Here is an 8,187-nt window from a genome sequence, read left to right on the forward strand (position 1 = left end):
ACAGTCAAGCAATTGAGGCTTCTTTGCTATCCTTTGCTAAGAAGACAAGGGTAGGAGCCTGGGGCTTCAAAGAGAAACAGGACAATTCATGGAAGGCAGGAAGAGCAAATGTTTAGTAAACAAATGTTTGCCATGCCATGCAGAGACCCTAGGACACAGAGAGGACTTCGAACAAACAGGCCCTGCCAAGCTCCCCTCAACTTACCCACAGTCTTTGCAGTTTCCTCTGGTGACAGCCCTATTCCTGGACCTCTGCCTAAATTTTTTTAGGTAGTTGAAGTGGAGGTAAAAAAGCTCTTCTTGACTATGTTGGGCCTTGACTGTTTTCAGTTCAAAATAATCCACACCACAATGTGGCACATCCTGGGGTTACCCAGTATAAAATGTGTGTGAGAAATTCTCGTTTCATTTATTGGGATTCTACTTTTTTTCTGAATAGATTCTTTGGCTATTTTAGGATATTATCTTTTTTGAGGGACCAAATATTCAAGAACTAATGAAACCCTTGGCATCATTAGCTACGTTCATTATGCTTAAAATGAGTGCATTTCATTACATGTAAATAATATCTTATTTGAAAAAAGTACTTTGTTTAAAATATAGGAAGAATTGACACCTTTAAATACTAACAGTATTAAGATCCTTTGCATTGACTTTTTCTCATTTTGGTAATCTGTTTCTCCCACTTCCTTCTAACTTTTACCCAAATGCAACCTTTATAGAAAGCCTTTGTTGACTATCTAATCTAAAATGGCAATTCCCCTGTTAAGCCCTATTCCCTGTGCCTTCTTCATTTCTTTATTATCTGCTATTTCCATCTAATACACCATACACTTTGGTATTTATCTTGTGTACAGTCTCTTGTTCCTCCAGAATGTAATCTCTGGAAGGGCAGGGCTTTTATTTTTCGACATGTTTAGTCTACTGTCATATCTCTAGAGCCTAGAACTGTGCCCTGTGTCTAGTACTGAATATATACTTGTTAGATTTGTAAGGAATTTGTATATTTAGTCTATTATTCTATTTAAATAATTTATTTATTCATTCAACAAACCCTAATTATGTCCTTTTGAAGCACTGTACTAGGCTCTGGAGAATGGGGGCCTGAAAGCAAATGTAAGAATAATTTAAACCAAGGGTTGGCAATTGTAGGGGAGCAAAATTTGCCACCCTAAAATGTTTCTTTGGCATGTGGATTATTTTGAGCTGAATAATCAAGAAACAGAAGACTCAGGAAGTCTTTCTTTTCACCTCCCCCTTAGATGCCTAAAGAATTTAGTTAAAGGGCCTGTTACCAGAATAGAACTATCACCAGAGACACCTGCAAAGAATCTGGGGTAGGTGTGGTGGGGGGTGTGGGACTCTAGGCAGGGCCTAAAGATCAAAGTCCACTCTGTGTCCTGCTGTCTCTGCAGGACTCAGCAAACATTTGTTTACCAAACATTTGCTTTTCTATCTCCATGTCAGTTGCCTTCCTCCCCTTGGAAGTCCCAAACCACTACTCCCCAAATCCTCTTTCATCTTTAGCTAAAGATGGTATTTGAGGTGAGGGTTTCAGCCATTTTGGCAAATTACTCAGTTTTCCTAGGTTTCTCCCATGCACGCATGTTATTAAACTTTTGTTTGATTTTCTCCTGTTAACCTGTCTCATGTCAATTTAATTCAAAGACCACCCAAAAGAACCTAGAAGGGTAGAGGAACATTTCTTCCTCTCCAATATAATCTGTAGCTTACTGGCCAAATCCAGGCTACAACTTGATTTTGTAAATAAAGTTTTATTAGCACATACCCATGCCCAGTCATTTATTCTGTTATCTACTTATGTGTTATATTTAGTAGTAGAGTAGAGTTGAGTAGTTGTGATCAAGACCGTACAGTTCTCAAAGCTGAAAATATTTGCTATTTGGTCCTTTATAAAAAGATATGATGATCAGGGCTGATGATTCCTGCCCTTGAGAGGGTAATTAATCTCAACTTCTAAAGCCTTTCTGTTTAGAGATCAAACTTTTGATTACAGTGATAGTACTTCTAGCAAATATCTTGATTTACTATGAAAGCAAGCCTTGAACACATCTAACTAGAAGTTGTATAATTTTTTGCTGACTGCACTCTAAATGAGTACATAGTCAGACACTTCTTACCTAAAACTGCCTGGAACTCAGCTGAAATTTAGTGCTAAGAGTCAATTTTAATGATTCACAGAGTATTTATTTATCAAAAGCATTCAATAAACCATGATTTCACTGCTAAGACATCACTACAACATTCCAGGAGATTATTTTGTGGAGTCAAAAGGAGTTTAATCTATAGGACTGATAAAACAATAGGAGAACATGTGAAAAGCATACTTATCTCCCAATTACCTACCACATTTGTTGCTTACACTTTTCTTTACTCAAAGAAATTTTAGATAACTTATTTATCAGAAGTAAGTCATTGGTTGAACCTGATCTTGGCTCTGGCTGGAGCTGCACACTGTATGAAAGCAAAGTTTCAAAAAACTGTCTATCAAATTCCAATAGAAGTGTTACCATTGCTACTTTTAAACTTGTAATGTAAAAAGAAGTACACTTACTTTCATTTTGGAACATTCAAACAGTCTGTTGTTAAGAATATTTCTGTACAGTAATTGGAAGAGTAAATTGCATTGCAGGGTGACAGATAAAGAAATCACTCCTTCAAGTGTTTACTTTCATCAAATAATAGCTCCCATTTTGCTACTACTCTCTGTCTTTCTCTCTTGATTGTATTTGTGTTTCCTCATGAAAAATTTTTGAATGAATCCACTACTAGGCAATATACCTAAATGAACTGGTTCACTTTCAGCCAGTTGTCATTATCTTCAGCGAGAAAATGTACCCTGGTATTAGTGGTGGTGGTGAATCTGCCAGTTAACTGGAGCTCTGACTAAACAGTGGAAATCTAATACTTGCTATGCAAATAGACACAATCTTTTCACTTGAGAAAAAGCTTTGTTAAAAAAACTCATTTTCAAAGAAAAGCTTTATTTTTAAGCATGATAGGAGAAATATATTTTAATCCACAGATGGTATGAATCATTCCATCTTTCTTTTTATTAAGTAGTGTTCAAAAAAAAAGTAAAGAAAACCACTGAAGTTACAGAAATGCTGGTCTTTTTTCTGCTCATGAGCAACCCTTGCTTCAAATCTTTTCAAGGAGTCAATTTTTGGAGAGGATCTCAGAGAGAACTGATGAGAGGGCATTGAAAAGAAGGAAACCTGTCCACTGTTTTGAGCCAAAATTGTTTAGTTGAGGAGAAAACTTGTTATTTCAGTAAAAAAACTAAAATAACAATATTACTAATAATTCTTAACAAAATACAGTAGGAGGTAGAGTGGGTAAATTAGCATTCTAATCCTTCTTATAAAGTCTATTGTTACTAAGGCTGCTGCTTCAGAATCATAGCCCTGCCCCTCCCTCAAATGGAAAACACCATGACAATCAATGATTGCCACAACAACCAGAAAAACTCAAACAAGGACTGAAAAGGAGTGTTGTAACAGTTCAGGATCCAAACCACATACCTGATAAGTCATGAATATTATTCCTACTCTTTCCAAATCCCTCCCTTGTACCTGATTTCCACCCAACTTGGGTTGAGAAGTTGATTTGCGACCTAATTTCCCACTACTCCATTCTTGGCCATTGAATAAAGTCTGTGCAGTTTCAATCTCAGAATTGGTTTCTTAATTGGCTGTGCGAATTCGAGCGGAAAAAGAACCTCCTTGGCTGAGGCAAGGGGTCTTGGCCTGGGCTGGGACCCTGCTGCAGGTCCAGGTGACCAATATTTTGTGTGTTCTTGTTTCTTACTGGATGGTAAACACTTTGGTAAATATTCTCTCACATCTGCAGGATTTTATAATTTCAATTATTAAGCTATAATTATCAAAGAAAACATTAATTTGTCTACTTAATGAAAAACTGAACATCTCTTATTCCAAAACTTATCTTCCATAAAGCAAAAGTTGACTAAAATTTCACTATATTTGCTGTTTGCCATCCATTTATTTTATCAACTTAATAATGTCTCTCAAAGTTCCTTAACTAGAATCATCTATTTCAGTTAATTGGAATCATCTAGTCATCCAAGCTATAAACCTCTGTGCTTTTTTAAAAAAAATGATTTCACTTTTACAATATGCTACACTTCCAAACTCCATTAATTATTCTCTCTTCTCTATATACCCAGTTTCAGGCCCCTTAAAAATTCTCAAGTGAATCACTATAGTTATCTCATAATTTGTCTCACTCTTGCCCCATTACCCCTATTCAAACCTCATGCTGCTTCTAAATTGCCCATCTACCATGGACTTAATTAGGATATCTTAACAGAAAAAGGAAAGCTAACAAAACAACAACCAAAAACCCTCAGATGTTTCCCGATGTTACCTACAGAATAAGAATCAAAAACTCCTCACTGAGTGGCTGAAGATGGTACAAAAGAGTATCAGTTTTACATCATCATTCTAATATTTATTAGCTGATTGTTCTTAGAGAAATTATTTAAATTCTCTGAGCCTTAATTTCTTCAAAAAGGTTAGCAATGCGTAACCTAAGAAGGTTGCTAAGCTAGTATAATGAGACTGTTCACATGAGACTGTTTAGTAGAGCAGAAAATCTAGGAATCAGTTTTTCTTCTTTCTTTACCCAATATTATTCCCCAGCTGCTTTTTAGATTATCATTCTAATTACTCACAAACATATGCACACCTATGACTCATTTCTTCTGCCTGGAATTCATCTCTTAGCCTTTTTCACTTGGCCAACTTCTACTCATCTTTCAAGATGTATTTCAGGTATTATTTCTCCTGGAACAATTCCCCTAAGCCACTTGCACTCCATAATTATAAGAGATTTCTGAGTCCTCTGGGCTGACTGACAATAGCACGTTTTGGTGTTTTTACATGCTCTTTGTCAAGAACTGTAAAGGATGTGAATTTTTATCTACTCTCAAACTGACAAGTTCGCCCACCACAGTTTCATGCTGGCAGAAGACAAGAGAATCCTGGATTAGTGACAATGGACTTTATTCATCACAGCACAGCAAGAAGCATAAGCTTTATGTTCAAATTGATTCTCCTGGTTCCCCAAGTCCAATGATGCTGAGACAGAGGGAGCCCAAGTAGATAGATGCACAGCAGGTAATGGAATCCTGAGCATAGAGAATCTAATCTGTTAATGGCCTGAGAGCAAACCTGCCAACCTTAGCCCCGGAGGGAAACGTTATCTTTATTATACTAGACTATAAGCAAGACTGTGCTTTCTTTTGCATAGAGACACTAACTCTATCTTCCAAGGCTTTCCCTCTACAAAATCTGTGAGAAGATAAATTAGAATGAAAGGGCTAATTTTGCAGAAACCTGAGAGATCCATGGAGAACTGTCTCCCAACACTTTGATGTGAGCCTCCCCTTTGTTTCCAAGTTGGGGGAGGAGGATGAACATTGGACAGGGTCCTATTCCCAGCAGGACCCCAGGGCCCACAAAACAGGTATCTGCTCTATTTCAGAATAGAAAATCTTCAAAGAGGAGTAAACTAAGGTGGAAATCCAAAGTAGGTAAGGTAAGCCCAAGTTGAAGAATAATTCTAATACTTTTTTTTTCTCATTTTAACAGCAGTGACTATAAATTATTGAAGTATATACATTTGACTTTAATAAGGTTATGTAAATAAACTCACAACCCCCTAAAATGTCCTTTATTTTCTGTTGGAAAAGTTCAGGCTTCATAGCTACCAAAAATTCAGCTAAAAATCATGACTAGTAGCTATATCTTACAGGGTACTTACTGTGAACCTCATCCTTCATCGCCACCATCTTTAATCCTCATACCAACCACGTGAGGAAATTCCCATATTCCAGATTTCTGGAATGAGTACTTGAATGGCTTACCCAAAGAGACAGAACTAATAAGTGGAGGACATACGTTTTTTGAACTCAGTCTATTTGTTTCCAAATGCCATAAACTAAACTTCCTCATGACAATCTCTTCTGAGATTATGTTCCCTCCAGGACCACCAGTTAAGACTGCAGAACTAGGAATGTGAAGTTAATTCTGGAAGTTGGCCCAGACTCATGTCAGATGTGACCCCACGGATGGTGCTAAGGAGGAGCCACCAAATGCAGAGATGGACGAGCCCCTAAGACTCACCTCACCTACCTTTTGCTTTGGGTTGAGGTCCGTCCTACCTGTAGGTATAGTGGAGCACAGTGCTTCTCTTTTCACTTCACGGGTTGGAGCAGCCTCTGGTTGGCAGAAGAGACAGGAGTGCTTAAAAACGCAGATCAGCTTGATAAAGCTTCCTATTAGCATTTCTAGTTCTTGGATTAGCATTGTCCACAAGGCCTCAGATAGTTTCCTGCTTCTGCTACTTAGAAGACAAATTATCTCACCTCCCTGAGTCCCTGAATCACTGTACGTAAAATGAAAATAATAACCCTTCTCTCAAGAATGTGTAAGGGTAAAAGCAAAGAAGTACGTCAGGTGCCTAACGGAGTGCCTGCCAAGAATGGTGCCCCCTTCCCTTCTCGTTCAGAAATTACAAGGCTAAGATGTATTATGTGCTACTCCTGGAAGACTAATGGATATCACAGATAAAGAAAACACTGGCCTCAGATAACTCCAATATTTAATTTCAGATGAAGCTGACTGTATGCTGGATATGGATTTTTGGACCAGAAAGAAGCAGCTAATCTCCTGCCTAGCCATCAAAGGAACAGCATCAAACCCTTATGCTCGGTGCAGTTTTTTTTTTTTTTCCAGAGGAAATTCAAGGTTTGGTTAATGAGATTTAAAAGTTGAATTATTTGTGGCTGTTGGACAAGTGGGTAGAGCACACAGGGGTGTTCAGCAGAGCATTCTCCAAGTGGGCTAGCCCTCAAAAAGAGAAAAACTTGTAGGAATTCTGCAACACACACGTGATGAAAAAACTATGTTTTTTAATTGAAATTACGAAAAAAGCAGATTTTATTGCAACTTGTTTTTGTCAGGAAAAAATAGCAACCATATGTATTCATGGAACAGAGAGAGAGAGAGCAAGCAAACTCTCAGGAATTTTCACTGCGGAATGTGCCCAGTTCTTGTAGCTACTTGAGTAGCTGCCAGAGGGCTGGATATTGCAAATGTTCAATATGCTATCAATTTTGATAGTTCTTCTGCTATTGATGAATGTGTTCATTGGCTCTGGTGTACTGGTCATTGTGGGAACACGAGCAGCGCTATTTCCTTTTATAACGCTTACTCATAGAGCCACAGAGCGCAGCCTCCAGTGAAAGCACTGCGGATACTCAATAGGGCCCTGGAAGGAAGTGACTCGAGCACATATGCTCCTGGCTTCAGTGACAGTACGTACTAAGAGGAAACATGCCAGCATTAGCTGATCCTTAAAAGAATTAACAGGGCAAGAGCACTCTCAACATAGCAAGCTTTTCTTCACAAACTCCCAATCGAGGAGGTAATGAATCATATGATTAAAGCTAAAACATTGAAGTTTGGAGTATAGCTTTGCTGCAGAGAAGAAAATAATTTTGATTTTTGAGTTTTTGACACAAGTGTGAAGCCTGTCTCTCTGGTCTTCCTGTTCCTACTTCCACCCTCAAAAAGATAAATCCTTACAGACTAGTTAATATGAGATGCTAAAAATTACAATATTGCAGTTACTGATTCAAATGGTCCTAAGTGGAAAGATTAAAGTATTCTAAATGTCTTGGAGAAAAAAAAAAAAGGTAAGAGTTTACAGTTCACTTGGGGAAAGAAGTGAAAATAACCAGAATAGATGACAAAATGGTTTCAGACCATAAGACTGGAGGAGATTTCATCCAATGCGAGTACAAAGAAAGAGCTTACTTCCAGCTTGTGAGACTGGGAATTTCATTAATATGAACTTGCTTTTCCTGAATCAATAGGAATGACATACGGAGGTATCTTTCCCTCTGTCAAATTTAATTGTCCCCTTTGTCCTGTTCATTGGCTTCAGCATGATTACAGGAAGAGGAAACAGCTGGAAAACAAGAGAAGGCATAACTCAAGAGATTCAACCTTCTTTGCCCTTTCCAGAGAGAAAGATATTTACATCAGTTTTCCACCCAAATCTCTACCCTGTGATTTTGCCTGGCCTATCTGCAGTATTTGCCTAATTTTTCTTAAAGAAAAATTGCACACTGCCTCC

General features: G+C 37.9%; 1 pseudogene; it reads left to right on the plus strand.

The window, feature by feature from the left end:
• The first annotated feature begins 6,528 nt into the window (after positions 1 to 6,528).
• Positions 6,529 to 7,493, plus strand: LOC116149749 (probable ATP-dependent RNA helicase DDX4; annotated as a pseudogene).
• Positions 7,494 to 8,187: the final 694 nt, after the last annotated feature.

Source organism: Camelus dromedarius, chromosome 3 (genome assembly GCF_036321535.1).
Source record: "Camelus dromedarius isolate mCamDro1 chromosome 3, mCamDro1.pat, whole genome shotgun sequence".
Lineage (NCBI taxonomy): Eukaryota > Metazoa > Chordata > Mammalia > Artiodactyla > Camelidae > Camelus > Camelus dromedarius.